Raw genomic sequence first — 23,790 nt, 5'->3', positions numbered from 1 at the left:
CCCCCGTCCCTGGGATTCTCCAGGCAAGAACACTGTTACATGATAGCAATATAAGTACCTATCCAAGTTAGGAAAGATAATATACCTAGGAGGCTCAAAGGCTGAAAAACTACAAGTTTCCAAAACTCTCATTAAGATGGGAAGAGACTAATGAAATCATGTAATAGAAAAAATATCTGAGTGTACGCAATATGTTTGGCCTGGTAGAAGTAATTAGAGATAGGGGGTTAAGAGTAGGATTAAAGAAGGCTTTAAGTGTTTGAAGGTTTGTAACAGGGAAGGTGTAGAAATGATCAAAGTTGATCTAAGCATCTAGAAAATTCAGGGATATTCTTTTCAATGAATATTCAGGGTTGATTTCCTCTAAGATTGACTGGTTTGATTCTCTTTGTTGTCTGAGAAATATCTGAGTGCATGCAGTATTTCTCAAGTGTCTTCTCCAGCATCATAGTTCGAAAGCATCTGTTCTTCAGTGCTCAGCCTCCTTTATGGTCCAACACTCACATCCATACATGACTGGCAGAAAAACCATGGCTTTGACAGAACAGACCTTCACTGGCAAAGTGAAGTTTCTGTTTTTTAATGTGCTTTCTAGGTTGTCATGGCTTTTCTTCCAGGAGCAAGTGCCTTTTAATCTCATGGCCCCTGTCACCATCCGCAGTGATTTTGGAGCCCAAGAAAATAGTCAATCACTGTTTCCAGTTTTTCCCCATCTACTTGCCATGACATGATGGGACTAGATGCCATGATCTTTGTTTTTAGAATGTTGAGTTTTAGGGCTATACAGCAAGCCCTGGGCTCTTCCAGAAAGCATCCTCACTTAAATATTTAAGCTTATGTTAGATGACCACTGGCACAAGATTACAGAGAACATTTATTCATTAAAAAGTGAGTTGCATTAAATTAGAAAAAGAATAATAATAATGATTTTTTTTAATTGAGAGTGGATTATATGGCTGGTGCTTTGTAAGCACTTTAAATAGAATATGTATTTAATTATTATCGTAACAGAGAACAAACTTGACTCCATATTGTGCTAAATGTTCTCTCCTGCTTGTGCTTTTCATGCTGGCTCTGCACTTTGTAAAAGAATGTTGCCCTTAGCTTGAAATATACATGATAGCCCATTTTCAAGGTTGTACATCTCAGGGTTGACCATAAAAGGTATATTTTTTAAAAAAGCTGTGCAGGGCTTCCCTGGTGGCTCAATGGTAACGAACCTGCCTGCCAATGCAGAAGGCACAAGCTCAATCCCTGATCCAGGAAGATTACTCATGTTGCGGAGTAACTAAGCCTGTGCGCCAAAACTACTGAGCTGTGCCCCAGGGTCCAGGAGCCACAACTACTGAATCCCATGTGCTGCAACTACTGAAGCCCAAGTACTCTAGACCCATGTTCCACAACAAGAGAAGCTACAGCAATGGGCAGCCTGTAACTAGAGAGTAGCTCCTACTCACCACAAATAGCGAAAGGCCCACGCAGCAACGAAGACCTAGCACAGCTAAAAATAAGCAACTTAAAAAAAAAAAAAAAGAGTTCAGGAAATAACAGTTGTCTTGTCCGAGTTTTATAGGCACATAGGCAATGGCACCCCACTCCAGTACTCTTGCCTGGAAAATCCCATGGATAGAGGAGCCTGGTAGGCTGCAGTCCATGGGGTCGCTAAGAGTTGGACACGACTGAGCGACTTCCCTTTCACTTTTCACTTTCATGCACTGGAGAAGGAAATGGCAACCCACTCCAGTGTTCTTGCCTGGAGAATCCCAGGGACGGGGGAGCCTGGTGGGCTTCCGTCTATGGGGTCGCACAGAGTCGGACACGACTGAAGCGACTTAGCAGCAGCAGCAAGACCAGACCTGCGTGGACAGTTGCAAGACCAAAGAATTCCTGCACAAGAAGTTTTCAATAACAAGCCGTAACCCCTCCCCTTTTAGAACAAAATAGGCCTGAATTCTAAGTCAGGTAAAGCGGTTTATTGGGACAGCAGTCCACCATTTTCTCAGCCTGCTGGCTTCCCAAATAAAGTTGCTATTCCTTAGTCCAACACCTCATCTCTCAATTTATGGCCTGTCAGGTGGTGAGCAGTACAAACTTGGATTTAGTAACATTATGTAAGTATATGGATTAAATACCTGTTTATTCTCACTTTACAAATGAGAAACCTGAGACATATAAGATCGATAATTGGAATAGGGCTAAACAGCTAGCAAGGCACTAAGTGGGACTTAAACTCATGAAAGTTGTCTCTAAAGACCACACTCTTAGGCATCACCCTACACTGTCAAAATTAAGATTCGTTTTTATCTTACAAGGTTTTAAGTTGTCCTGAAATAAGTGGGGATATATATATGGGCTTCCTTGGTAGCTCAGATTGTAAATGTGGGAGACCTGGCTTCAATCCCTGGGTTGGGAAGATCCCCTGAAGGAGGGCACAGCAATCCACTGCAGTATACTTGCCTGGAGAATCCCATGGACAGAGGAGCCTGGTGGGCTACAGTCCCTGGGGTTGCAAAGAACGACTGAGTGATTAAACACAGCACAACATATATACATGTATATATACATATATACACCTACAAACATAGGAACAATGTGCATTTTATTTATCATTAGAATAATGTTGCAAATAACGTCATACAGCCTTAGATTTCAGGTTATTTGTTATGAGCATTATCTGATGAATCAGTATAACACATCGAGGGCTATGCTGTGGTAGAGTTTACCTTCTAAATTACGCATACAGGAACATATACAATACTGTAGGGATATACACATTTACGTGCGTGTATAAAATAAATGCATGTAACCAGTTTGTGTCTTAGTGTAACGTTACATAAATATCACAGTAGAGGACTTGATAGAACTTTGAAATATCACTTTAATACCTACTTTGACTGCATTGACAGATTTATTAAAATAACTTTTAAAAGTATACTTTCAGAACTTGTTAGGTAAAAGATTCTAACATCTTTTTTTGGCATCTATGTTATCATTTTTATAACCTTTTCCACCATGGGCTCTGTTATTTACGACTGGAATCCTTGAGTAGAGGCCAAAGCCAGTTCCTCTACTGCTATCCCAAAGGCAGGCAGATTTCATCCCCTGCATGTTTGGACCACTTAATGCTGATCGGTTAACAAAAATGAATCATTTCCTAATGCCATTTTGTTATAACATTTTGTGTCCCATACTTCAGCTGCTGAAGAATAAATCCTTAATTTTTGCCTCTTATTAATGTGAGGATCCACATGAAACTATTTTAACCAAAAGCAAGTATTAGACTTGCCATTTTTGAAAGGTTATCAAAATAACATTAAGAAGTGCTATCCTACTTCATGCAATTATGACAGCTGACCCCCCTAATTAACTCCGTAACTACAGTTCAAATTTTCTCATAGCACCTTTTGACACCAAGTGATTCAGAATTTGCTTTAAAGCCTTTTTTTTTTTCTCTTTTATTTTTAAAGTCTTCAAAGGAGTCTGGTGTTTCAGAAATCTGTCAAAATGTGTTGAAACATATTTAAAAGAATGCATTTTTTCGTAGATTGGCATAGTTTGCACACATTATTATTTTTTTCAGCTTTTCAGCTATTTATAAAGAAGGAAAAATGTTCTGTGTGGGGGAAATACCATGGTTGTCACAGGGCATGGGGGCTCTCCATCGTCTTTGACTTTTCTCCAGGAGAAATTAAGAGAAGAATTTATCAAATGTTAATGTGAAGAACTCAGAAACTGGAATGTTTGTCCAGAGCCCCAGGCCTCAGAGCAAATGCTCTTATGCTGCTGGGCTCATGGGGAAGATTTTAGCCAAAGTCAACATGAGCAGAAACTCCATCTGACTGATGCCGTGGAAACAGCTGTAACCACTTAGCTGGAAAACCACCTCAGATTCCTCTCCCAGAAAACACTGATGACATGGTAGACAGGGAGCAGGAAAGCTCTGTCAGGGTCTCTGTTCATCTGTGGTCCGAAAAAACTATTTTCTTTCTCTGAAAACTGTAAATAGGTGGATTCAACTCTGGTCAGAATAAACCACCAAAAAGAAAACAAAAATCTTTTTTTTTCCCTAAATTAGCCCATGTCTCCTGCTTTCTGTGTATATATTTATCAGTATTTGGCTTAGGTCATCTTTTATGGGATATTTTTTAAAGAACCATTTAATCTTAGATTTATTTTCTAAATGAAATTGGATCATATTCAGATCAGTATTTGAGGCCAATTTGGCAGGTGAATGTTTAATTCTAATAAGTTTTCAATTTGTGAAGAAAGCCATAATTCTTTTCGGTTTTGGAGATTTTACTTTCCTCTTCTTATTCTGCATGGCAGCTTTTGTTAAAGGTTTCTTAGAAGAAAAGAGAAAATGTTACATAAAGCAACAAACAGATCTTGACCCAATTTGGGAAAAGCAAATTTTGCCCTTATAATTACAGCTTTAACGACTATCATAGTTTTCTAACAGAAAGTTAAGGGTAGAATGGAGAAAAAGCCTTAGAAATAGGGACAATTAAGAGGAAAAAGGAAGCCACAGCAACATTATTCCACTTCAGAATGTCAGGCGACTGTATGCTCCTCGATTCTGTCTCGTCACAACAAAGATTTGGAGTGACGGACATTAAAGCCCTCGGCGTGTCACAGCTCTGGGGTCTTGGACAGACCGTGTTATAGTTCTCAGGTCTCGAACGGACCATGTTATAGCTCTTAGACAAATCAGTGTTATAGCTCAGTGTTACAGCTCTATTTTATTTAGAAGATAGCAGGAAAATCCATCTTCAAGGCGTGAGAGCACGTCGATCCCAAGACGCGAAGAGAAGAGCAAGCACCCCAGCGTGCAAGGGGGAGAGAGAGAGAGACAGAGAGAGAGAGCTAGCTTTGGCTCCTCTTTTTATATGTTCCTCGCCCCCGGGGCTGTCCTATGTAGACTGGGCCAGCCAGGAGTGTCCTTTGTTTAACCTGAGGTCCTCACTCCAGTCCTCAGTCCTCGGACCTTCCTTTGTTCTATTTTCATGGGCTTTTCTCTTCCTTATCTTTTAGCCTCCACCATTCTGGACTCTTTTCCCTATTCTAACTACCTAATAAGAGCATTCTCTGTGTTATAAAATGGCACAGAGCCCAGGTGTGGAATGCTGATGGTGACCTATTGGACTAAACAAAGGCAAGTGCCGTGTATAAGCTTACATAGTCAAACAAATAAATTTGTTTACTTTGTTTATATAATTATTTGATTAATTAAATTTCATAACTGTATGATAAATTCAGTTCTGGGCTCAGGTGTCAATATATCACATGAATTACTAAAATATAGATATATTTTAAGTATTCTTATTAATGTGACTTGCATCTTGGGGCACCTTACCTGCCAAGTAACAAGCACTATCCTAAAATGATCCCTCAACAGTGAGGTGTATTCTATTCATGTACACAACAAATATTTGCTGTGTGGTGGGTGCTATTCTAGGCTAACAGTATATCAGTAAATAGCAGACTCCATGCCCTCATGAAGATTATATTCTAGTAGGAATACAACAGACAAAGAAATGAATGTGTTAAAGGTCAGGTTTTGATCAACTGCTTTGGTGGAAAATAAAACAAGGAAAAGCAGAATAGGGCACTTTGAGGCTGAGAGTTGCTCTCTTATATAAAGGGCTTCCCAGGTGGCTCAGAAGGTAAAGAATTCACCTGCAATGCAGGTTAGATTCCTGAGTCAGGAAGATCCCCTGGAGAAGGGAATGGCTACACTCCAGTACTCTGGCCTGGAGAATCCCGTGGACAGAGGAGCCTTGCGGACTTTAGCCCATCAGATAGCAAAGCCCAGGAATGGATTTTGAACAAGTGACTCCAAGGGAAGATGTGAAATAAAATGGAGAATCAAGTCACATATCTGTTGGCCAGAAAAATGTCCCAGCCAGAGAGAAAAACAAGCGCAAAGCCTATGAAGTATAAAGATGTTTGGCTTATTTGAGAAGTGCAGGTAGCCAGTTTAACTAGACAAATAGGGACATTGGTAGGATGGCAAGGAGGAGGGAATCAGAGCATGGAGGCCTGCACAGGTGTATGGCTTTTGCTCTGAGATAAGAGAACTTTGAGCAGAAGACTGATCCAATACGACAGAGATTTCTATAGGATCCCTCTAGCCTCTGTAACTAATACAATATGGAGGCAAGACTAGAAGAAGAGTGATGATAGGGGCTTGCAGCAGGGTCACAGCAATAAAAAAAGAGTAAGAAGTGATTTCATCCTAAAATGTTGTATCTTGAGAATATTTAGAAAGCAGAACTTATAGAGTGTGCTGATGATTTGGGTGCAGAATAAGAGAGAAAAGGGGGATTCAGGGTTGGCTCCAAAATTTTTGCCCTGAGTAACTGGTAAATGATATGGAAGCTTTTTCAGGAATTAAATTACTTTGAAGATTACAGGGACTCCTTCAAATATCTCAAGTGGATAAGAAACTGGAGATAAGAGAACTATATACAGGTTGTCTGGGGGGCAGGGAGACATAAAGCTTACAATCTCAGGAGAGAAATAAAGTAGAACCAGCTAATGATTGGCATGGCACTGATTCAAAGTAACTCAAGAAATGAGAAATTGCTAGAAAAGGAACAGTGTGTCAGGAGCTTTCCCAGGAGTAGAATGGTAGATTTTCCACAGCTAGGCTCTTCTAAAAGCTAGAACTATTTACTCCAAGATGTGAAGACAACTAATAAGATAGAGAGGGTTCCAGCATAAGGCATCTGATTACTGGTCTACCGATCAGCAGTGGAAAACAGCGACTCAGATGAGTGCAGGAAAACACTATGCTAGAGCCCATGGACTCCTGCAACAAGCAGATGGAAATTTTGGCCCTGCCACTTATTTCCATGAGCTGGGAAAGATATAAGAACTTTCTGAGTTTCTTCATCTTTAAAATGGCAGTTGGAGAAATAAATGAGTTAATGACTGTAAAATGCAAAGCACAGTGTTGTCACAGAAGAAATTCTGATAAACATTAACTATATTATCACCAGTTCTCCAAGATGCATAGGGACAGGAGGCGGATTTCAGTGATCAGGGCCCCAGTAGGCCAGACACAGCAGAGAGCACAAAAATCTCCCTTCACCAATGTAAAAAAGAACAGCTGCTTCCCATATGGAAATAAGATGTTTGGAATTTTTTATGTTATTGCTTTTTAAAATAAGTCTACTGAGTTGTCACCCAAAAAGGCTAAAACACTTCTGATGTAAATGTCATGGTTTTTCACTTCTTGGATGATTTGGAGAGGAATGTGTATTAAAAGAATTGCCTGTAAGCAGTAAATATATAGTTATAATTTTCTTATCAAAGAAGTTATTGAAGTATGAATTTTATGATTACAATTAGGTAGAAATATGAATACAAATCAGAAGGTAAAATGAAAAATGGCAAGAATTATAGAATTATAATTGTTTTCATTGGAAAAAGCTTTATTATGCCATATCTTGTATTATATATTTAATTACCTATTATTTTTAAGGATTTATAATGTATATATTATAATGCATACATACTTACATGCAACCTCATGGGCTTCCCTGCTGGCTGAGATGGGAAAGAATCCACTGGCAATGTGGGAGACCCGGGTTCCCTGGGTCGGGAAGATCCTCTGGAGAAGTGAATGGTAACCCACTCCAGTAATCTTTCATGGAGAATTCCATGGACAAAGGAGCCTGGCGAGCTACAGTCCATGGGGTTGCAAAGAATCAGACATGACTGAGGAATTAGCACACACATATGTGCATGAAAAAATGCCTGAGTGACCATATACCAAAATATTAAAAGCAGTTAGGCCTCGGTGGTCATGAGTACTTTTAATTTAATTATATTTTCAATTTTTTCTATTTTCTTGGTAGCACAATTCTGCCAAACATCTATGTTCAGAACTAGTCAGAATAAGATGTACTCTTACAGATAATTTTATTCCTAAATGTAAAAATATTGAATTCCCAATCAAACATCCATAGATAAGGTTTTATTTCTCAGAGTAAGAGCATTTGGGCTTCATCGAGATGGGAAAAGAGTTTGCAAGGTGCTTATTGAAAAGATATTGGTAAAAGTTACTAATTAATTGACTTTGTTAAGTACTCATTCATTCATTCACCTTAAATAGGAGTCAAAGTGCCCCCAGATGCATAAGCATATGGACTATTAAATAAGTTTCAACTGAGTAATTAAATGTTGACTGTTTGATATGGTTTAAGTTATTCTTTTTGTTGCTGTTTTTTAATCATTGTTTCCAACCTTTGGGACTCCATGGACTGTAGCCCACCAGGCTCTTCTATCCATGGGATTCTCCAGGCAAGCATTCTGGAGAGTGTTGCCATTTCCTTCTCCAGGGGACCTTCCTGATCCAGGAATCAAACCCATGTCTCCTGGATTGGCAGGTGGATTATTTACCGCTGAGCCACCAGCAAAGCCCAATTTTTCTTGTTCAGTTCAGTTCAGTCACTCAGTCGTGTCCAGCTCTTTTGCGATCCCATGAATTGCAGCACGCCAGGCCTCCCTGTCCATCACCAACTCCCGGAGTTCACTCAGACTCACGTCCATCTAGTCAGTGATGCCACCCAGCCCATCCCACCCTCGGTCGTCCCCTTCTTTTCCTGCCCCCAATCCCTCCCAGCATCAGAGTCTTTTCCAATGAGTCAACTCTTCGCATGAGGTGGCCAAAGTACTGGAGTTTCAGCTTTAGCATCATTCCTTCCAAAGAAATCTCAGGGTTGATCTCCTTCAGAATGGACTGGTTGGATCTCCTTGCAGTCCAAGGGACTCTCAAGAGTCTTCTCCAACACCACAGTTCAAAAGCATCAATTCTTCAGCACTCAGCCTTCTTCACAGTCCAACTCTCACATCCATACATGACCACAGGAAAAACTATAGCCTTGACTAGACGGACCTTAGTCGGCAAAGTAATGTCTCTCTCAAATCTAGCAATCCTACTCCTGGGCATATATCCAGAGAAAACCATGGTTTGAAAGGATACATGCACCCCCAATATTCACTGTAGCACTGTTTACAATAGCCAAGGCATGGAAGCAACCTAAATGTCCATCAACAGATGAATGGATAAAGGAGATATGGTACATAATAAATACAATGGAATATTACTGGGCCATAGGAAAATAATGAAATAATTCATTTGCAACAACATGGATGGACCTAGAGATTGCCCTACTGAGTGAAGTAAGTCAGACTGAGAAGGACAGATAGATGATATCGCTTATATGTAAACTCTAAAAAAAATGATATGGATTAATTTATTTAAAAAGCAGAAATAGACTCAGACTTAGGAAAGAAACTTATGGTTACTAAAGGGGAAAGGTCATGGCAGAGGGATAAATTGGGAGTTTGGGATTGATATATACATACTGCTGCTGCTGCTGCTGAGTCGCTTCAGTTGTGTCCGACTCTGTGAGACCCCATAGAGGGCAGCCACCAGGCTCCCTGTCTCTGGGATTCTCCAGGCAAGAACATTGCAGTGGGTTGCCATTTCCTTCTCCAATGCATGAAAGTGAAAAGTGAAAGTGAAGTTGCTCAGTTGTATCCGACTCTTCATGAGCCCATGGACTGTAGCCTACCGGGCTCCTCCGCCCATTGGATTTTCCAGGCAAGAGTACTGGAGTGGGGTGCCATCTAGTATATTTTAAAATAGATAACCAACACTGTGTTAGTCTCTCAGTCATGTTGGACTCTGTGATCCCATGGACTGTACCCCACCAGGCTTCTCTATCCATGAAATTGTCCAGGTAAGAATACTGAGTGTGTTGCCACAGCTTTCCCCAGGGGATCTTCCTGACCCAGGGATTGAACCCAGGTTTCCTGTTTTGCAGGCAGATTTTTAATTGTCTGAATCAACAAGGATCTACTGTATAGCACAGGGAATTCTGCTCAAAACCATGTGATAACCTAATTGGGAAAATAATTTGAAAAAGAATAGATACATGTATATTACAGCTGAATCACTTTGCTGTACACCTGAAGCTAACACAACATTGTTAACCAACTGTTGTTGTTTTAGTCGCTAAGTCTTGTCCAACTCTTTTGCCAGCCCATGGACTGTAGCCCATGAGGCTTCTCTGTCCATGGGATTTCCCAGGCAAGAATACCATAATCAACTATACTCCAATATAAAATAACAATTTAAGAAGAATAAATTCACAGTTTGAATGAAAAACTCCTATTTTTGTTTAGTTGCTATGTCGTGTCCAACTCTTTGTGACCCAATGAACTGCAGGATGCCAGGCTTCTCTGTCCTTCATTATCTCCCTGAGTTTGCTCAAACTTACTTCCACTGAGTCAGTGATGTCATCCAATGAATGAAAAATATATAAATAAAAAGAAAATCTCAACTTGGGAAAATCTTCCTTAGAAAATTAATTTAATACTAATGACTAAAAGGCAATGGCAACCCACTCTAGTACTCTTTCCTGGCAAATCCCATGGACAGAGGAGCCTGGCGGGCTGCAGTCCATGGGGTCACTAGGCGTCTGACATGACTGAGCGACTTCACTTTCAATTTTCACTTTCATGCTTTGGAGAAGGAAATGGCAACCCACTCCAGTGTTCTTGCCTGGAGAATCCCAGGGATGGTGGAGCCTGGTAGGCTGCCATCCATGGGGTCACGCAGAGTCAGACATGACTGAAGTGACTTAGCAGCATCAGCAGCAGCAGCAAACATTAAATTATCTGATCAAGTCAATGATCAAGTCTGATTAATATGAACAATTTGCCCTTGCTTCTATAAAATTTGCTCTTTCATCCATCCATATACTAGCAAGTGATCTAGCCAATCTCTTGTATCACCTGGCAATTTTTAGGTAGGGACAATTAGCATAAAGTATATAACTATTGCTGCTTATAGATCCCCTAAGCATCTCTTGAGACTAAATATGCTCTTTCCTTGTAAACTGCACAGGGCTTAGGTCCATATCAAAATTTAGGTATTAGTGACTGACCCTATTTAGTATTTCTGCTAAATAAAATTACTTAGCCTTTAGCAACTGGAGTCTGCTACAGATGTCTGTGAAAAACACGTAAGAATTTTCTAGTACTGGATTTTACTCAGATTGATTCCACACATTACCTCTAGCTAGCATGAACATTTCTCATTTAATAATCTGTAAGTTTCATGGAAATTTCTTGTTCCATTTATCTGAGAAAATATCATATAACCCTGAAAAGCCTTACGAATAAATGCTATCAAGTTTCTACACACAGGCCCTGAACATATTCAAGTACTTTGTGGATGCCAGTGAGCATGACATGAGATAACAAAAAGGCAGGGCCGTAATATCCAAGGAAAGTTTATCCTCATAAATTTTAATGAGAGTCGTGAATGTTAATTAAGTCCAACTCTCAAGGCCAAGTATAGTTGGCTTTCATCAACCCACCTGATTCACTACAGCTGTTTCCTAAGGAAAACTGGAGGCATGTAATTTGTTCTCACAGGATTTGAATTCTGCCTTATTTATTTATGATAGATCTTTGAGTTTAGAGGTTACATAACCACATGTTTATAATACCATTAATTGACTATGTAATTTATCTATTACTGACCATGCAAATAATTTTTAGGGACTATTTCGATAACAAAATTTAAAAGACCTTTTAATGATATAAAATCTAAGTCCCCCAAATGCCTTAAATTGGATCATGTAGGAAATGACCAAAATCACATTATTTTGCATTTCTGGCTTTGGAGACAAGCCACATTTTGAGAACACTCAGGAAGAATTAGCAATGCCGATCCTGCCACAAACAGCACAATCCAAAGCATTTTTTCCTGAGACTTTTAAAAGTTATTTGGCAAGGAGAAGGGGAGGACAGGACGGAGAAGAATACAGTTCAGAAGGGGACCTAAATGAGACAGATGAGAAATCTACTTGAAAGAAAAGTGGGTACTTCTGCTGTTTGAACCTAGAGTGGATGATGGATAATGCAGGCTTATGGAAAGCTTTATCTGACATAGAAGATGTTTCGGTTTCAGGATGATGTAAAGTTTGAATAATAACAGTAAGATTCCATTATTGTTTAAAACCATTCTGTTTCCACAGTTGTAGTTGTAGAAAAGCCCTAAAAGGAGGAATAGTATGCAGAAATGGAGTATTTGATTACTTATAAAAATCAATAACGAGGGACACAAGCACAGGTTTAAATGCAATTTCAGATTTCAAAAACTCCTTTCCTTTGTCATCTGGTTGTCCTCTGTGGAGATCCAAACATTTAGGATTGTTGACTCAGTGTTTAAAAAAAATAGTAAAATTATAAAATTTAAAGCATTTTTTGCAAAGCTTTAAAAAGATGCTGTCTTTCTAGCTGTCATCTGTGGAGGTTACACATATATTCCAATGCATACCATTCAATACAGATTAAAATATTCTTGAAGACCTTTTTTTTTCAGAATTGCATTCTGGATCCATTATAATCACAGAGAGAAACCCTGTTTATTTTTCTTTCTTCTTCCCTTCCTGCTTCCTTTCTCTTTGTCATTCTTCCCCTCACCCCCACCTTCTCTTTCACTCTGTTTCCCCTCCCTCCGTCCCTCCCTCATTTCTTCCTTCCTGCCTTTGTCTGCCATAACTCTGTAATATTCTTTCATACTATTGTTTAAATAAATTTTGGCTCTTTTCAAAAATTGCCACCTTTTGTTCAAGGCATAACTATTCACCACCAAGAAAGTTTAAAAAAAAATGTGTTTCAGATATAAAAGGAAATTCCATAAGAATAATAGGGACAATATTGAGGGGTAATCACATCCCCACTGTGACATCCCCCAACCTGTGTCACCACTGAATGGAACAGAATTCATTTGGAGGTGTGTTAAAAAGTTTGTTCCATGACTTTATAGTGTAGTCTCATGAATCTAGGTACTGGGGACCCAGTGTTTCTCTTGACTGATCATCTGATCAGTTTTGCTCACTATCCATATGGGCAAAAAAGAAATAGACACAAGTAATCCTCAAGGTTTGTATTTATGACAGTTGTTGCAGCAGCATATTTAGAAAGAAATCAAGACAGAAAATGGAACTGTATAAAATTACCAAGGAAGTCATGCACACAGATGATTATGATTGGTGGGGCCACAGCACTATGACCAAACTCTGAATGGAGGTAGTAATGCTTTGGAGACAATGAGGCAGAGTGGTGAGGAGCGTACTCTGTAGTCCTAGGCAAGTTGCTTATTAGCTATATGATTTGAAATAAGTCCATTACATTCTCTGTGCCTTAGTTTTCCCATTGATAAAGTGGGAAACCTCATAGAGTTGTGATGGCCTTATGATAACACACAGGAAGCACTTACAGCAATGTTGAGGATTCATGCGGGTTCTACACACATTACCTATCGTATGATTGCTATTATGTATGGGTAGTTGGTTATGCCTTTTTAGTTAAAAGGCAAAGAGACATAGGAAATACTAGAAATATAAGGGAGTAGAAAAGTCATGTGGCAGAGAGAATCTTTCTCTAATGATTTCATGTAAAATATGTCACAAAGAACCAGTCTCAGTTCTGAGTCTCATTTTTTGTTGTTGTTTGTTTGTTTGTTTCGTAATTAGCACTTTGTGAATGAGAACAAATATTTTTTTTTAAAAACCAAAACAAAAATGTAGACACTGTATATTCATGCTGAATAATAGAGTACAGTAGTAACATTTCTGTATCTTTCATTTAAGTACCTGAATATATTTTATGATTAAACTTTTTCTTTGGCAAATTCTAGCTAGTTCATAAAAATTATAAGTTAACTTTTTGACATTCAGATATTTTGGCATTTGGGGATCCAAATTACTTGATGAACTCATACATAAAAGGTATAAAAAGCTTCAAATGATATCCTAAAGTAGAAATGTCATCCACATATGCAACAACAATGATGATAGCTACCATTAACCAACAGTATATAATACACCAAACACTGATCTTTGCTTTTTATACAAAAGATTTTATTTAGTTTTCTCAACTACCTTATGAGCTGCGATCTATTTTTGTTATATAAGGTAAGAAAGTTCTGGAACAAACTAAGGACTAACTAATGATGACTAAAATAACATGGATGCAAATGTGTGGATCACAATAAAATGTGGAAAATTCTGAAAGAGATGGGAATACCAGACCACCTGACCTGCCGCTTGAGAAACCTATATGCAGGTCAGGAAGCAACAGTTAGAACTGGAGAGGGAACAACAGACTGGTTCCAAATAGGAAAAGGAGTACATCAAGGCTGTGTATTGTCACCCTGCTTATTTAACTTATACGCAGAGTACATCATGAGAAATGCTGAGCTGGAAGAAACACAAGCTGGAATCAAGATTGCTGGGAGAAATATCAATAACCTCGGATATGCAGATGATACCACCTTTATGGCAGAAAGTGAAGAGGAACTAAAGAGCCTCTTGATGAAAGTGAAAGTGGAGAGTCAAAAAGTTGGCCTAAAGCTCAACATTCAGAAAACGAAGATCATGGCATCTGGTCCCATCACTTCATGGCAAATAGATGGGGAAACAGTGGAAATAGTGGCTGACTTTAATTTTTTGGGCTCCAAAATCACTGTGGATGGTGACTGCAGCCATGAAACTAAAAGACGCTTACTCCTTGAAGGAAAGTTATGACCAACCTAACTAGCATATTGAAAAGCAGAGACATTACTTTGCCAACAAAGTTCCGTCTAGTCAAGGCTATGGTTTTTCCAGTGGTCATGTATGGATAAGAAAGTTGGACTGTGAAGAGAGCTGAGCTCCGAAGAATTGATGCTTTTGAGCAGTGGTATTGGAGAAGACTCTTGAGAGTCCCTTGGACTGCAAGGAGATCCAACCAGTCCATCCTAAAGGAGATCAGTCCTGGGTGTTCATTGGAAGGACTGATGCTTAGGCTGAAACTCCAATACTTTGGCCACCTCATGTGAAGAGTTGACTCATTGGAAAAGACTCTGATGCTGGGAGGCGTTGGGGGCAGGAGGAGAAGGGGACGACAGAGGATGAGATGGTTGGATGGCTTCACCGACCCGATGGACATGAGTTTGAATGAACTCCTTGAGTTGGTGATTCACAGGGAGGCCTGGCATGCTGTGATTCATGGGGTCACAAAAAGTTGGACATGACTGAGCAACTGAACTGAACTGAAGTGACATCTTGGATTTGAAAGAGAGTTACTTCTCAAAGCATGCATTTCCCAGCTGTCTCCAAATAGTGTTCTACACACTATGCATCATTCTTCCCTGAGTGCCATGGTTGTTTAAGTTGATTGAGGGAAATCAAACAACCTATTGTAAGACAATAGGCTAATAACATTTACTACCAATGGATTCCCTTCATTTATTGCAGCTCTGGCTCAGAAGGCAGAAGCATCAGTTATTATTATTGTAAAGACACTGATGCCTGGAGCAGAAATAACTGCTCTTTGAAGTAAGAATCTTCCTTGCATATTCATTACACACATTTACACATTAGTCTCGCATAACTCAAGTAAGGACATTCCCCTGCTTGGTGGCCTTTCTTGTAGCTTCCCCAGGGTTCTTCCCTGAAGGGAAGGAAGGCCTCCAAGCATCAGCTTTGGAATTGCCATGGCTAATTGTCTAGGAGATTTCTGTATTCAGGCAAACACCAGGACTGACATCCTAAAACAGAACATCATAACCTTTGTTGGCTGGTTCCCGTGGAGATGATTAATGGAGACATGACTAAATACACTCATTGACTATAAAAGCAAATTAGGGGGAAAAAATCACCATTGGGCAGGAATACCAGTGAATCCTCCAGGGCAACCTTCTTTATGACTTTCTAGGAAAGGGCATTGATGCCATTGCTCGAACACTCAAGGATGGTTTAGAAAATCACCTCGGGGTCGTTTTATCATGTTGTAAAGGTAGTCTGACAAAGTACACGCAGAAGAACCTCTTTCAGCCTTCTCAATGCGCTTTTAGGATACAATTTGGTGCCTTCATTAACACTTTTTCAGATGAAAGCTAACAAGTAATAGGAAAATGTCTATACCTGTTGTATCCACTGAGATATCTAATTATATTTCTGGTACCCATAAGAAGTACAAGCTTACCAAGGGATGCTATTAGATCTTCAGGGGTCCCTTATGTATTGATAATAGATTATTTTGTTGCTACTACTTTTTTTAGCTGAAGCAATTTTCAAACTATAAAACAGATACACAAACTATGTGGAGTGGACTGTCACATTCATTTTTTTAAAGTTGAGAAGTTAATGAAATAAAATAAAGCTCTCCTCTTAGAGTTAAAAGAAACACTGCAGAAAGGAAGCACATTGCTGTACTTTTTATGACATTTTACATGGTTGGGTGCAGAAAATTTAACCTAGGGTATGTTTTGTGGGCAATAAAATATTTAATATTGTAATATTAAATATTACAATATTTAATATCTAGTTATCTCATCTATAAAGTTGAAATAATTGTGAAAAATAAATAAGAGCATATAAATAAAATATCTGGCAGAGTATAAACAACTTAATAGATGCTGAATTAATGTTATCTACTGTGTTTCAGGATTAACAGGACTCTTACTAGAAAGGCACTATCATTAGTGAATTTCACTAAAATAAATGAACATCAGTGAGAGAAAAATTAATTTAGAGTGGCTCTCTACATTATTAAGGACAAACATATCAAATAGGAAAACAACTTGGAGAGAGCCTAGAAACAATTGGAGTAATGTGGTTGTCTGTATTGGAAAGGGTAAATTAAACAGCCTAATGTGGAAAAGTAAATATAATAAAAGATGGCATGACTGGATTTCAATATATATAATTTTTGTTATATCATTATGTTGGATTAGCTGATGTAAGGAAGGCTCACTCAATCTGTACAGCATAAGTGCAACCGAATAGCACAAATATTAAATGACAAAATTAAGGCAAAAATCTGTCTTGATAACCACTGTGGTGTGCCCAGTCTAACAAGATAGAATTTATGTGAATGGACTAGAGATAGTTATTTTAGGCAAACTTGTTTAGAAAGAACTCACTTTGGAATAAATACACAATCTTATATTTAAACTCATTGTTCGACATCATTAGTACCAGGGTGGATTAATCTGGTATGTCAGCCACACTGGGTTGGACAACAAATAGCAGAAGACTTTAAAAAGGAAAACTGTCCTCCTTATCAACACAACCCAGAGTCGGATGGCTTTCAATTTGATTAATTCTGTGGTTGAATATCATTAAGAAGCAATGCTCATTTTTCATATGCACAAAATGAAATTCTACTCAGCAATAAAAAGCAACAAGCAACTATTTTATGTGATAATATAGATGAACCTCAAATACATTGTGTGAAGTAAAAAAAAGATAATTTGAAACCTTTATATTGTATGATTCTGTTCACACGACACTCTGAAAACAAAAAAATATAACAGAAAATATTTAGTGGTTACCAAGGGCCAAGAGTAGAGGGAGGTGACTGACTAGAAACAGTCTCGAGAGAACTCTTCAGTATGATGAAACTAGATCTTGACTACAGTATTATTATATGAATATACACATTTGTCAAAATTCACAAGTTTATATGCCTGGATGTTTGGTCTGCTTAATTTGTACCCCAATATTTAAAACAAGAAAAAAGAATGAGTTTGTCCTCTGTGTGTCTACCTGTCCCCTGGCTAATTTACCTCGTGCTTGCAAGAAGGCTGCCTTTTTCTCAGGCATCACAGACAAGTAAGACAATATACACTAGAAGATAAGCTAATTTTTTGGTATGGTCTCCTTTTGCTTGTAGGAAAAAGTATTGCAGAAAAAAAGTATTCAGAAGCCTCTCTTCCTACACTATAGATTTTCAGACACATTTCATAGACTAGACCTGGGTCTTATGTCTTCTCCTTAATCCATTCCGGTAAGGAAAACTAATACCATAATTGACGTGGGTTCAGGATTTAACCATGAGGTTGGAATAGAGACAGTTTCCCTAAAGCTAGACACCTGAATACATTAAGAATTCACCTGGTAAAGATAAATCATGTTTGTGGTAAACATACAGTAATGAACAATTAAAAATGTCTGAAAGATCAGTTAGAAACCTTCTGATTTTATGCAATGATAATCTTTGACAGAAGTCAACAAGAATGAGATAAGATGAAAACAAACAAACAAACCAAAAAAGCCAAGCTAATACTTGGCAGTACTTGCAAACTTACTTGCATAATCTGATACTTGCACCTACTAGTAGATGTATCTTTCTGGAATTAGGAATATCATACCTCTGCATGTGATATTCTTGAGGAAATTTTCTTGATGAGGGATAGATTCAGAAACTATGTTATATAAGAAAATACTACAGGAAATAGCATATAGAAGACACATTAGATTCCATTTTTCTGTTGTCAAAGACTAGAGAAAAAACCATATGTAGAAAGTAGGGTACAATGTAAGAAAAAAATTTCAAATGTTAGAGTTATCTAAAGATTTTTAATGGTGGTGAGATATTCATCACTGTAAATATTCAAGGCTGACCCAGATGATGCCTGCATGTAGCAGGAGAGTATTCTAGTATCAAATGGAGAACTGGATTGTATATTTTAAGATTCTTTGCAATACTGAGATGATGCTAAATTTTTTTCTTAAACATACAAGGAAAAATATATGGATATATAAATATATGTATAGAAGATACTTAAATATATATGTGTGTGCCTATGACTGAAAAAGAACTTGCTGATTAAAAAACTAGAAGGGAATACATAATAAAAGAAAAATGTATTATATGAGGTAGTAAGATTATGAATGAATTAAGGGAACCTGGATGAGATATGGAAAAATTTCAGCTCAGTGTAATACTGGGAAATCTCTGATCTGAGTGGGCACTATTCACAATGAAACTCCAACCAAACCAATTGTCTTTGGAATATGCCTCTTTTAAGAGAGATTCTATGCTGACACTAGATCTCTGGGCCTATCTTGCTTCTCATCCAAACCCCAGAATTTTGAAGTCCTCTCTATGTATGTAGTTTCAGAAAATACAAAGTTCACAGCATTCACTGAGATTAAGATTTTTGTGAATTCTTATAGATTGCAGGAAAGCTTATCCATAAAAGGGAGAAAATAAAATACTTGAGAAATGTTTCCTCTGTGATAGTGCATAGTGTTGATTCCTCATGGAACTATTACTATTGCTATTATTATTATTTCACCTAACTTAGTCTCTTATTTACCAGTTAGAGGAAACTGGAGGGTCAAGTTTAGAAATAATAGTAATCTACCATGGACTGAACTGAACTGAACCGAACCATGGACAGAGCCAAATGAAACACTTTACATCTCATAAATTACTACTTTCTTGCTAATCATGGAAAAATGATGCTAACTGGAAATAACTCAAATGTACCAGTTAAATTAAAGCAATTTCCTCAGTTCAGTTCTGTTCAGTCGCTCAGTTGTGTCCGACTCTGTGACTCCGTGAATCACAGAACGCCAGGCCTCCCTGTCCATCACCAAATCCCAGAGTTCACTCAGACTCATGTCCATCAAGTCGGCGATGCCATCCAGCCATCTCATCCTCTGTCGTCCCCTTCTCCTCCTGCCCCCAATCTCTCCCAGCATCAGTCTTTTCCAATGAGTCAACTCTTCGCATGAGGTGGCGGCCAAAGTACTGGAGTTTCAGGTTTAGCATCATTCCTTTCAAAGAAATCCCAGGGTTGATCTCCTTTAGAACGGATTGGTTGGATCTCCTTGCAGTACAAGGGACTCTCAGGAGTCTTCTCCAACACCACAGTTTAAAAGCATCAGTTCTTCGGTGCTTAGTTTCTTCACAGTCCAACTCTCTTATCAATACATGACCACTGGAAAAACCATAGCCTTGACTAGACGGACCTTTGTTGGCAAAGTAATGTCTCTGCTTTTCAATATGCTATCTAGGTTGGTCATAACTTTTCTTCCTAGCAACACCTAAGTGGAAACACAGTCTAACCTAAAGTTTATAGCATAAAGGATCATTCAATAACTTAGGTATGCTGAGGCTATTTTGAACTGTCTACAAAACTCAAAGTTAAATAGCAAAGAACTTGCGTGTAAATCTCTGTTTTCACAGTCTAGTTTTATCTTTTAACCTTTATCTCACATTAAGTGAATTTTGTTCTCAAGCTATTTGAAAGAAGCCCTTATCATATATACAACTTTAGAAATGCATCTAAATTGAGAGGCTTACTGGATAGATGAGTTGTAGCAGGAAAACAGAAACAACAGTAGCAGCAAAACCTTAATTAGGGGAGACTTGTAAGAACTCAAATGTAAGAAAATAACAATAACTGGAGAACAGAAAAAAGGGACCATCAACTGGTTACATTTTGTTAATTCCAGATGTACACTCCGTACCCACATTCTACAAAGCTTTCTGTTATGTACTTCATGGTTGCAGGATGATGGATAAAACCATTTCATTTTCTGCCCCAGTGAGTTTAATAGTTATAAAAAGAAAATGTATCCATTTCAGAGTGGATTTTCACTAACTTTAATGCTAAGTTAAATTATTTCCCACTTGTTATGGAATTCTTAAAGTGAAAAAGCAAAGTGAAGTCACTCAGTCGTGTCTGACTCTTTGCAACCCCGGGGACTGTAGCCTACCAGGTTCTTCCGTCCATGGGATTCTCCAGGCAAGAATACTGGAGTGGGCTGCCATTTCCTTCTCCAGAGGACCTTCCCGACCCAGGGAGCGAACGGTCTCCCGCATTGCAGGCAGACGCTTTAAACTCTGAGCCACCAGGGAAGCCTATGGAATTCTTACACATTTTAAAAAGGATAACATTTTCAGAAAGAGGTTCCACTTCTTTCTGGGATCTAAACAAGAATGGGCCAGCAGACTACTGTCACTAGTATTTCCTACCAGAGTAAGGCCTTCTTTACTTTATTGGTCAGGTTAAATGCTTGAACTAGTTTGTTTCTAAAAGTAGGAAACTGATTATTTATTCAGTCAGTAAAACTAAAGGCTTTTGTAACAGTTCTATTGCAGGCGTATAGAATGATTTAGGAAACTTAAATGATAAATGCTAGTCAATTGCAATAGTTCTATGTACTTAACCAATCTAATTTCTCACACAATACTCCCAATATGAAATAGCCTCCATATCTTCTCTGCTCAAGACATGCTTTTCACTTCTGTGCTTTTGTTTATACTGCTCTTCAAACCAGAAATTTTATTTCCCTTCTCCTCAACATGTATTCAAATCCAGTTTAATCTTCAGAGCCAAATAAAATCCCTGCCTCCTACATCGGGGCATATTGCATCAAACCCCATGGGTGCTTCTCTCTTACTCTCTGTTACTCAAGGTTATCTGAGAGTAGTGTTTAATATTACTGTTTTATTTCCTTCTGTTCAACGGTTTATCAACCTCGTCTGCATATTAGATTCATTAGAGACGCTTTTTAAAAAAGTGATACTTAGGACCCATCCCCAGGAAAATGAAATTAGAATCTCTGAGGATAAAACGTGAGTAGTGATATTTTTTAAAAAAATCTTTCCAGGTGATTTTGATGTGGACTGAACACCAAGAAACTGTTTTAGACTAGGTTTAACGTAAAGCAGCCAGGTGCCCATTAAGGGCTGTAATTTAAGACTCTATTTTTTGTTTATTTTTATGCCACACTTGTGACACAGATCATGTACAACATATTTTGGATTCATAAATTCAGATGTTAAAGCTCAATCAGGCCCTGAATGGTGAACTGGTTTCACCTTACACCCAAGGTCCAATCAGTTGATAATTACTTCTTGCAAATCAAGTTGAGAAGGATTCTGAGGACTCTCTGGGTTCAGAGAGAAAGGTGCAACCGTTCAAGCTTACTGTCTAAGTGGGTGGAGAAACAGGGTAGACTCAGCATGCATGCAAATATTTTTTTTTGTCCTTGAGTAGAAGATATCCCTTATAATATGGAAAAATAAACTGGGATTTACATGGATTAAACTTGCCCCGAAGGAGGCCCCTATGTTAGGAAAAACTGAAATGGAACTTAAATCCAATCTCCAGCCTCCCCAAAGAATGGATTATTTGGAGTTCATCAGGCTTAGTTGTAAACTCCTTTGTATTCCAGCCCATCCCTAGTCACCCTCTGCACTCTGGTATTCCTGGCATCTCAATTCTCAGAAGTTCTGAGAAACTCTCTTTGTTTCCTCCACATGTTCACAGTACATAGAACATCCACAAACAAAACACAGTGCCTGACCAATAAACAGTTCTTCTTTCTTATGTTTACAGATTTCAAGCATGCTATTGACACAGATAAAGCCCAAATTAAAAAGATCTCAGAAGACTAGAATGATACATCTTTTGCTCATAATTTGTAAATTTAAGTATACATCAATAGGATTCAAAGAATGTAAGTCTTTACTGTCAGTAGGATTAATAAAATAATGTACCAAAAAATAAAAATAAAAGGTCTCAGAATGAAATGAATGCTGAATAATCCCAGAAAGCTCTACCATAAGAATCCACCTGGATGGTTTGGAAATGTTATGAAGGGTGCTAAACGTCCTGCAAGAACGTTGGCTCCACCTACCATCTTGTAAACTCTCTCTGTCTCCCTCTCAAACCCATGCGGTGCACTCAGGCATCCAAACACATGCCACATACCTTTAGAATTTCTATTTTCATTTTGCAGAGTTACAGTAACCAGGAGAAGTAACAGAAACTAACTCTTTAAAAACCCAACATATAACAGAAAAAAAAAAAACCTATATGAACTCCAATTTATATGAATAGTAAAGCAATTTTTTATCAGTGTCTGGTCCAATATGAATTAGATTATATTAGTGACTGCCCTTCACCCAACCCAAATCCCTCATTTTCAGTGTCCTTAATTTCAACTGTCTTTGATGGTACTGAATGGAAAAGTCCCCTTGTTGCCAGTGGTTAAGAGTTGTTATTAACAAGATTACCAAGGAAAAATTACTTGTTTGAGCTTTTGCTCCTAAGGAATGCACTTTGGAGATGGTAAGATTTTCGATTTAGTTTTCCAGTTCTGTTGTCTTCAGAAAAGTTCCCTGAAAAAAATAAGTCAATTGCCATTCCCATTTTCTATAAATCATTGACAACAGAAATGCCAAATCATAGATGAGTTATAAAAGCACATTTACATTTTTTAAAATAAAATAAAAGTTTAAAACAGAATATGACTTCTCTAAATTTCTGTTCTGTCAGATATTGTGTGTTATCTTCAATATGACTTGGCAGATAACAACTCCTCCTATGTGAAAACAGCTGTCCTGTAAATTGAAAATGATGTCTAAGAATTCTTTTCAAAACAAAATTGGATTAATAGTGTCTGGAATTCATCCAAGTTTTACATATCTCTAATAACTTTTTGCCAGCCTAATTTCATAGCAAATATTTCAAATTCTTAAAAACTGAAATAAATTAAAAAAAAATCTGTAAGCCCAAATAATGCTTGAATGGGCGAAAGTCAATTGCACTATGACAATTCTGCATTTTTGTTGAAGGGGGAATTTTCTGTTCCCATAACCACAAAATCTCTAATTCCATGAGCCAATTAGAGATTTTGTGAGGTAGTAATGCTCTGAAGGGGAAATGCCATTCCCCTGACCACAGAACTAGAGGGAGTAGGTAATGGGCTGTATAAACAGCATAAAATAATAAGTGTGCACAGTAAGGTAACGTGAAATGGAAATAAAATGTAATCATAACAGCTTTGATCTTTATGCTTTGAATTTACTGAGTTGTTTTCCTCTGTGGTTGTATTGTGCAGAGAATGGCTTAAACTTCCCACTATAGACACCTACTCAAATAAATGTTGCTTTCATCAAGCCAGCTTCACA

The sequence above is a fragment of the Ovis aries genome, chromosome 8, assembly GCF_016772045.2.
Source record: "Ovis aries strain OAR_USU_Benz2616 breed Rambouillet chromosome 8, ARS-UI_Ramb_v3.0, whole genome shotgun sequence".
Classification (NCBI taxonomy): Eukaryota; Metazoa; Chordata; class Mammalia; order Artiodactyla; family Bovidae; genus Ovis; species Ovis aries.
This window is presented reverse-complemented; position numbering follows the sequence as displayed.